The following is a 10,034-nucleotide window of genomic DNA, read 5'->3' on the forward strand; positions in this document are numbered from 1 at the left end:
GCTAAGCTAATTACCTAATTAATTAACTATTACAAACCAAATGGAATAAATTAACAACACTAGCTAATTATTACAACGACAAATTAACAAACTATTCTAACTAATTAAATAATTACAACACAAAACTAACTAGTTATTCTAACTAATTAGTTACAAGATCGCTACTTTAAGCATATATGGTAATATCGCAACATCATCTTGACGGATCCTGAGAATTGAGGGATGGCTCATGCATGGATACAGATTTCCACCCGATAATGCTCTTCGTTTTGCTAATGGAATGCCTCTATTGCATAGTTAAAACATTGCACTTCTTTTTACCTCAGCTTCTGCTCTACTCTGCTGGAAAAAGAACACTGCCTGCCTAGAAAAAGTGGCCGACAGGCCACTAATAGTGGGTTGTCGTCCAGTAAAAGTTGCCTGCCGGTCACTGATGTTGGTTCTCTCCTGCAGAAACATAGGACAAACAGAGCACAAACCAAAGTATTTTCAGAAGTTGTTTATCCACCCTACCTCTCCTTATTAACAAACAGGTCAAAGGAGGGGTATTGATTCGCAAGCCATCAATCGACGCAATTTCATTGCGTGATGACTTATGAATCAAAGGACACAATTTCCATATATGGTAAGGAAAGACCAACAAAACCCCCTCCCTATCATGGATTGATCAAGGAAAGTGGTTGACCTTGGAAACTTGAACCATTTCATCACTTAACAAGTATGAAAAACTCAAGTCTTCATGTGTTCAATTAACGTCCGATTGCACACAAAACCTTTTATTATCTTGCATCACTTTCAGTCCCAATTTTATTACTTCATTTTAATTACCTTGCATTTGTTAACCAATTGAATCCAATAATGAGCTTAAAGTCCACTAATGGAGAGAAGTACCAAACCAAGTGTTGTTTTAGGCATGAGAGAAGTGTCATGCAGTTGGTAATGAACATTCGAAGAAATTAAACCATTAAGCAGAACAACCTCAATCTCAAGTTTAAACAAACGATCGGTTTGAAACCACCCTCAAAGAAAATGAAAAACCAAGAAATGGGGGAGGTTGCAGAGATGATTAATGGTAATCACAAGTATGGAAAGCTTGAAGTAAATGCTATCAACTCAAACAAGTTGGTGTCTAATGCCTAAAACACCAATCCTATGAGGACTATTACACTACAAGCATACTATACAAAGCATGAATTAAGCTAACACATAAAAACAATCCTAAAACAGTCCTAAATCAGTCCAAAAAAGTGCTGGAATTAAGACAAAAACAACTGCGACAACTAGCTAAAATATTGAGGAATTAAAACTAGCACACAAGCACAAGGAGGGGAGGCAACCCCTCCACTTTTAGGACTTCAAAACATCATTTTTGCCTCTAAAAAACCTCTGAAAATTAGTAGTAAAAAACTCAACAAAATTTGATGAAAATGTAGGAAACACAAGGGCAAACGCCTTAGAAGCAAGGTTCAAAGAAAGGTTATCAACCCCCCTACCTTTAATGGCCTTAAACCACAAGTTTCAGCCAAAAGACACATGAAATAAACAGCTCAAAAATAGCATGAAATAATAGAAAACAAGTAGTGTAAAGATGGTACAAAAAGCACTAGAAGGTATACCTCTTGAAGAGGAATAAACCCTTGAGTTACAAACCACCAATTTCACTCTCTCAAGTGCCTCAAAAGCTATAATTCAAGCCCAAATCACCTCAACAAGGAACTCTCTAGGTTTGGTTTAGAGTGTTTGAGCAAAGGCTATGTAAGTTGCAAGAGAGAGAGAGAGAATTGTAGAGAAAGAGAATTTTGCTCTTCCAAAAATATTTTCTCACTCCTCAATTTTTCCAACCTTGAATCCAAGATAGGAGGTCATCCATATATAGAAAACCATGTGTCTATCTCAAAAATATATGTATACATACAGTTGGAATGGTGCATGCACATGAGGGGACAACTAGCAAAAAATATTTAATTTTTTGCACTAGTGGTCGGCAGGCCACTAATAGTAGATGGCCGGCCACTAGTGGCCGGCAGGCCACATTAGTGTGCGGCAAGTCACACTAGTGGACGGCAGGTCCCTGGAGGCACAGGTTTAAAAACCATTGTTTTGCTCCAAAACAAGGCACAAAGTTTGAAGGTTCAAAACTGAGGTTTCCTGTTGAAGAAGTCAAGCATTTGACATGCGTACACATTCATCATTGAGTGATTAATTTGTGGCACCCAAGTCATAAGGGCGGTCAAAAATGAGGTGTCTACAGTAGCAAAACCAAACAATAAGCTACCTCTCCAATCCATTTAAGGATCTCAAAAGGCCAAATGAATCAAAGGGATAACTTTCCACTCTTTCCAAATCTTATCAAACCCTTCCTAGGTGATATCTTCAAGAAGACATGGTCTCCCACCTCAAAAGACAGGGGTCTCCTCCTATGATCAGCATAACTTTTCTGGCGACTCTAAGCAGTAACCAATCTCTTACGAATAAGTGCAACTTTCTCCGTCATTTCCCGGACTAACTCTGGACCCAACATAGGTGAATCACCTACCTCTGCCCAACACATAGGGGATCTACACGGTCGACCATACAAGGCCTCAAATGGTGCCATGCCAATACTCGATTGGAAGCTATTGTTATAGGCAAACTCCACTAAAGGCAAGTGTCTCTCCCATAACCCCTTAAAGTCAAGAATACAACCCCGAAGCATATCCTCAAGAATCTGAATAGTACGCTCAGACTGTCTGTCAGTTTAAGGATAATACGAGTACTAGAAGTCAATCTCGTACCTAAGGCAGCCTGTAGGCTCTGCCATAACCGAGCCGTGAAATCCGGATTTCTATCCGAGACAATCATCATAGGGACCCTGTGTAACCTCACTATGTTCCTAATATAGAGGTCGGTAAGATGATCTATCGAGTCACTCACATGCATAGGTATAAAGTGCGCCAACTTGGTCAACCGGTCAACTACCACCCAAATTGCATCACTACCTCGTTGAGTCCTCAGAAGGCCCACAACAAAATCCATCGTGACATGTTCCCTCTTCCACTCGGCTATAGGCAATGGTTGCAACAAACTCGTTGGCCTCTAATGTTCGGCCTTCACTTGTTAACAAGTAAGGCACCTTGACACAAACACAGCCACATTCTTTTTCATTTCTCTCCACCAAACGGCTAAGGTCGTTATACATCTTTGTGCCCCCTGGATGCACCGCAAGGCATGAATGATGAAACTCTCGAATTACTTCCTCTCAGCAAGGCTCCGGTACGAAAAGACGGTCTAGGTATCTAACATTCAAGTTTGAATGCATGTTCAAACCTCTTTTTACTTTACCACTAGAGATCTTCTCCCGAAGAGATTCTACCTCAAGGTCACCCTTCTGTGCTTCTATCACTCTGTTCACAAGTGCAGGTTGTACAACTGCCGAAAACAAGGTTACAGACTCTACGGACTCGCTAAGATGCAAGTCAAACTCCCCAATAGCACCCAACATCTCCCATTCCCAGATGGCGATACAAGCTACACTGTTAATAGATTTCCTATTCAAGGCATCGGCTACAACATTGGCCTTTTCCGGATAATAATGTAACTCAAAATGATAATCCGCTATGAACTTCATCCACTTCCTCTGCCTCAAATTCAAGTCTTTCTGTGTAAACAGATATTTCAGACTCTTATGATCAAAAAACACCTCAAACTTCTCACCATACAAATAATGCCTCCAAATCTTTAGGGCAAAAATCACCACCGCTAACTCTAGGTCACCAGTAGGGTAGTTCCTTTCATGTATTTTCAACTACCGCGAGCCATAGGTTACTACCTTCCCCTCTTGCATCAATACACAATCCAAACGTTCCCGCGAAGCATCACAATACACAGAGTAGCCCAAATCCCTCTCTGGAATAATCAAAACTGGAACAATGGTAAGTCTAACCTTAAGCTCTTGAAAAGACTTCTCACAGGTCTCACTCCACTCAAATCTTATCCCTTTCCTTGTCAGCCTAGTCAATGGTGAGGCTAGCTTAGAGAAATCCTTCACAAATCTACGATAGTACCTGGCCAACCCCAAGAAACTACGGATCTCAAAAGCATTCTTAGGTTGTCCCCAATCTTGCACTGCTTCTATCTTGGATGAATCTGCAGTCACCCCTTCCCCGAATACCACATGATCTAAGAACTTAACTTCCCTGAGCCAGAATTCACATTTCCCAAACTTAGCATACAGTTTGTGGGCTCTAAGCAACTCAAGAACCACTTGCAAGTGTTCCTCATGCTCCTCCTCAGAGGGTGAGTAAATTAAGATGTCGTCCACAAAGACGACCACAAAATGGTCTAGGAACTCACGGAAGATCTGGTTCATCAAATCCATGAACACAGCTGGTGCATTGGTTAGCCCAAAGAGCATCACTAGGAACTTATAATGGCCATACCGCATACGGAATGCCATCTTTTGGATATCCTCCTCCCTTACTCTCAACTGGTGATAACCCGATCTCATGTCTATCTTAGAGAAACAATAAGACCCCTTTAACTGATCAAACAAATCATCTATTTGAGGCATTGGGTACTTGTTCTTAACAGTTACCCAGTTCAACTTCCGAAAATCTATACAAAGTCGGAACACACCATTTTTCTTTCTGGCAAAAAGAGTCGGTGCTCTCCAAGGTGACATACTAGGGCGAATAAAACTCTTATCTAACAATTCTTGGAGTTGAATCCTTAACTCACTCAACTCAGCAGGTGCAAATCTATACGGTGCCATAGAAATCAGTGCCATGCCAGGCACTAAATCAATAGAGAACTCGATTTCTTGATGAGGTGGTAAGGTAGTAAGATCATCGGGAAAAACGTCCGGGAATTCACAAACCACCCTTGACAACTCAACTTGGACTTCATCACACTCCCTACTTAAGAAGTTGGCAAGAAGGCAACTAAGTTCACTCCGCCTACGCGGATCATACACTGGTCATATGACTCTATCAACTCGGCCCCCTAAGAAATAAAAGCAATCATCGCTCAAGGTACATACAGTAATCCTTTAATGCTAACAATCTATGACAGCCCGATATGATGACAACCAGTCCATAACCAAAATAACATCAAAACTAGACATGTCAATCAACACAAATGTAAAAGGAAGTCGGTGGCCAATCTCACCACTAATAGGTGACTCTACACATATAGGATGTGCTAATCAAGCCAACTCTAACCCCAAAACTGATGCAAATGCAGACGAGATAAATGAATGAGATGCACCCGTAAAAATCAACACATTAGCAACTGAATTGAGAAACAAGAAGGTATCTCTCACTATTGAAGGAGCTGGTATAAGATCTGGCACGGTAACAGCATACACACGCCCTATAGGTTTCTGCTCAACCTGCTCACCCTCGGAGCATAAGCATGTTGCACTGCTTGAGCCAAAAAGTCTCCCTGATTGGCTGTTGAGGCATGGGCTGACTGCGCCGGCTGGTGGCTCTGTGTCTGCCTTGAACCGGACGCACCAAGTGTGCCTCCCAACTGAGGGCAAAACCTCTTCATGTGCCCCGCTTGCCTACATTGATAACAAGTGAGCGGCTAGCCTCTCCACTGACTCTGGCACTGAGAATGAGCGGAAGACGATGCAGATCGCTACCCTTCTCCTTTCTGTGGGCAAGCTGAAGACTTGTGGCCTAACTGACCACACTTATAACAAGTGACATCTCCCTAACCACCTCTCTCAGAACCCAAACTCGGTACTAGAAAAGTGGACCTCGACTAAGCTTCCTAGGATTGTTGTGGGTTACAACTCCTCTGCCTCTTACTGTCCCCTTGAACATCCCGACTCCTCATAGAGCCCCACATCCTTTCTTCCTTCATCTACATTACGGTCTCTAGGTGAGTCGTCACCTCCACAAGGCGTCCATAGTCCTTAATTATTGACCCGACCACTTTGAACATGAACTCAATCCTCAATCTCTTCTCGAACTCTAAACAATGGCGCTCCTCAGTCACCACGAGTTTTGGTGCAAATCTCTACAAGCTAGTAAATGTGGCCTCAAACTCGGCCACCATAGTGTTCAATTGCACAAGCTTGGAGAACTGATCTCTTAACTTCTCCCTAATAGTGGGAGGCAAAAACTTATCTTGAAATGTGCTGACAAAAGCCTCTCAGGTCACCTCAATGCACCCATGCAGATACTTCCACCACTGACCCGTATCCCCTTTCAGCTGGAAGGATGCCAAGGTCACTCTCAACTGGTCGTCCTCGATGCCAAGTATCTTAAACGTCTTCACTATTTTCTCGAGCCACTAATCTGCCTTCAGTGGCTCCTTGGGATCACCAAAAAACTCATTAGGATTCGACTGGAAAAACTCTCGCTTCAAGAAAGATGGCCCTGCCTCAGCTACTTGGGCCTGGACTTGATTCTTAGCCCTGAGAATGCCCATAGACTCCCGCAATGCTTTGGCCATTTCGCGGGCTAAGGCGCCCATGGCCTGCTGACCTATTAGTTTGGTCACATTGGCCTGGCCAACCCCTTCTTCTTGCGCCGGAATATCATCCGATAAAGGCGCCACATGCCTCCTAGGCGTACCACACCTACCACCACTATGTCCATGTCTTGACATCCTAATGAAGGTAACACAAGAGATTAGCACATTTACAAATGTGTCGAAGTTAACTCACTCGTGTCCTAAAGCGGTGGACAACAATAATTCACTCCACATAAGTACGTTGTCACATAAACATATACGAATTTCATTTCAAGATAATGGCCATCCCACGGCGCTGCTAGAGTTCCAATTAAAAACAGCAGTGATCAAGCGCTCTTCTAATAGGACTTCTAGAATCCCGTAGACCCAATCAACATCCTAGAAATTAAATCCCATACCTATATAACCATATAAGCATGTTATCATGTAAGCACATCATACATACTAAAGTCTCTATTAAGCAAAACAAACCCATTGTGGCAATAACCACTTCCCACGTACCCAAAGTATTCAAACCCAGTATGCTCTAATACCAAGTTGTAACACCCCAAAATAATAATAATAATCCAACTCCAAACAATTAATACAAGATGACATAATTGAAACGATAAGCTTTCATTAATTAGAATTAATATACAAAAAGTGATAAGGAATGAAAGTTAAACAAATGTTCATATGCCCTAATGGCTTACATCTTTCCAAGCCAAGGCTTGGGTACATAAAAAAATGAGTCATAAGCTCAATACAAATAAAACCCTAGGCTTGTACAAAAGTTAAATACAAGATAAACAAAACTGAGCCTTCAACTCTACAATCCTCTCAAGCTAAGTCCTTGGTGGAGACATATTATCAGCACCTGAAAATGATTTTCCCAAGTAGTCCAGTAGAAATCATCTAACACAATGTATGAACCTTAACAAAGATATAAGTATGATATGGATATCCGATGCCCATGATAAAATCATTTATAACTCTTTTATTAAACCATGCCATGCCAAGCTTTATATTTCAATTCATTTTATCTCAACTCATGAGTCATTCACTATTTTATTCAAACAACCAAACTAAGGATACAACTCAATGGGTTTCTAACCAACATAACCATCATATAGATACTTCTATTTTGCCATTTTACGGATATTTTGTCCGCAGGAATCGACACCCATGTATATGCGCGGTTTTCGAGACTTTCACTCTGGAGACACAAGCCAACTTAATTCAATAGAGTCCATCACGTTTTTTCTCCCAAATATGAATTACATCCCCTTTCTCCTCCCAAACATCGTACATTTACAATGTATCAAAGACATAGTCATATTCAATGACAACGACTAAGAGATTAGTTGCAATTTACCTAATCCTCGTGTAATTTCTACAACAATCATAGCTATCCTCCACTGATAGCCCAAAACAGATATTTCTAAACAGATATACAATCTCCATGACAGATAAATTATCCAAATTTCCATAAGTGAGTGGTAATACATATCCAACTCTACGATTTATATAAAAATCCATCCAATTTCATATTCCCAATACCAATTTCATTTATTTATACAAAATAGCTATTTGAGACATTTTAGGGCAAAACTCCATTTTCTTCCAAAATCCATCTCGAGTATCAAAATCAACAAATTTATCACAAAACAACCTCACACATACCCCCATAACCATTTTTAATACATACATTTGAAAACCCCTCTTTTGATTTTAAACCAAAACCCTAGGTTTGTTCAAAATCATTCCAAATTCCAATATTCTTTACACACCAACCAATAACTAAGTTAAAACTCATAAAAGAGTGTAGAAAGTCTTTACCTCAAGTTTACAAGACGAGCAAAGCAAGGAAGAAACTTCAAAGACACCGAAACCAAGTTTTGTTTGGACCAAAATGAAGCTCTTGAGACGCTTTGCCTCTTTCCCAAAGACACTAGGGTAGAGAAACCAACGGATCTAGGTGATTATGTAGAGTGAGTGAGTTTTAGAGAGAGGCTCTAGATCTAGGGTTTTGAGAGATTATGGGAATGGTTAATGGAATTTGTGGGAGCCAAATAAATAGAAGAGTCAGAAGGTGCGTACCCCAGAAATCAGGTATTATTCAGCTCCATATTGCGTAACTAGGATGCCGAATATGTTAGTAAGGCCGAATAGCTGGAGATCAGCAGCTCTGAATTAATAAAAAGGGGAATGGGATAAAAGTAGGCTGAGGTCCCAAGGACCAAAAAGCAAGTATAAATACAGGAACCACAGATTTAGAAAGGTATGTAAGAATCACTTCACTGAACTTAGTAAACAAGCTATTCTGATTGTCTGAATTGACTTGTCCGTCGGAGTGCTAATTCCGGCACCCCCGACCGGAGTGTTTATATCTTTTCAGGTGACTAGCTGAGGATCACTAGCGTCTCCCAGGATCTGAAGAGTATTTCCAAACCACTTCTCCACAATTGGCACCGTCTGTGGGAATACTCAAATACATCCATGGCAGGCGTGACTGAAGATCCTCCGATAGCCTGACAAGACCACACAGAGAGATGACCTCCCTCCAGCAAACTCGCTAGGACTAAAGACCATCGCAGCAAGACTTGCCTTGTACCTCTCTTCATCTTCAAACCCAACGCAAAAGACGATATAAGCGACCATGGCACGAGCTAGGCAAACCAAACAGAGGTTGGACAACATCATCGCTGAGAACGAACACCTTCGTCGCGATCTGGCCTCAGAAATAGCAAAATCTAAACAACCAGTGCACCCGATTTCTGAGCGACCCCCGAGGGCAGATGATCGACGATCTCGCGCCCGACAGCACGAAACTGACGGTCACTATGCCTCAACAGATCATCTTGAGGAGTTGGCAATGGACGAACCTCTCCAACAATGCGTCCGGACGAGTGCGATCAAAACACCTGCCCTTCCGAAGGATGCATTTCCGCTTGACACCGTCCACATGATATACAGCCTGCCAGTAGCCCCGGCCGTGCATGCGATCTAATCACATCCAGGCCCCCAACATCAGCTCACGCCTGCAAAGCGACTCAGAGAAACGCCAAGTATCACCTTTGGCGACTCTGATTTGATCGGCTTAACACTCCCTCACATCGATCCATTGGTTGTTGAGCTACGCGTAAACCGCTTCACCGTCGAATGCGTTCTTATTGACTAAGGCAGTACTTCGGAGGTTATGTATTACAAAACCTTCATCAAACTCGGATTCAACAAGTCAGACCTGACTCCAGCTCCTTATCCACTATTCGGCCTCAATGCCAATCCAGAGTACCCATTAGGAAAGATCAGTTTACCCGTTCGAGTAGTTTCCAGAACGATGGATGTGGAATTCTTGGTCATCAGGCTGCCATCGCCGTACAATCTCATCATGGGGCGATCGTGGTTGCATACCTTGCAGGCCGTCCCAAGCACCTATCATCAACTGCTACGTTTCCCAACAGAACACGGCATTGAGCAAATCCGCGGCTCCCAAAAATCGGCACAAGTATGTTATCTCCTTGCCGCCAAAACGCCAATAGAACTGCAAGTAAACTCCATTGACATGCCGAATCGGGAGATCCTTGATGACG

Source organism: Camellia sinensis, chromosome 13 (genome assembly GCF_055761805.1).
Source record: "Camellia sinensis isolate YWXY chromosome 13, ASM5576180v1, whole genome shotgun sequence".
Taxonomy (NCBI): Eukaryota; Viridiplantae; Streptophyta; class Magnoliopsida; order Ericales; family Theaceae; genus Camellia; species Camellia sinensis.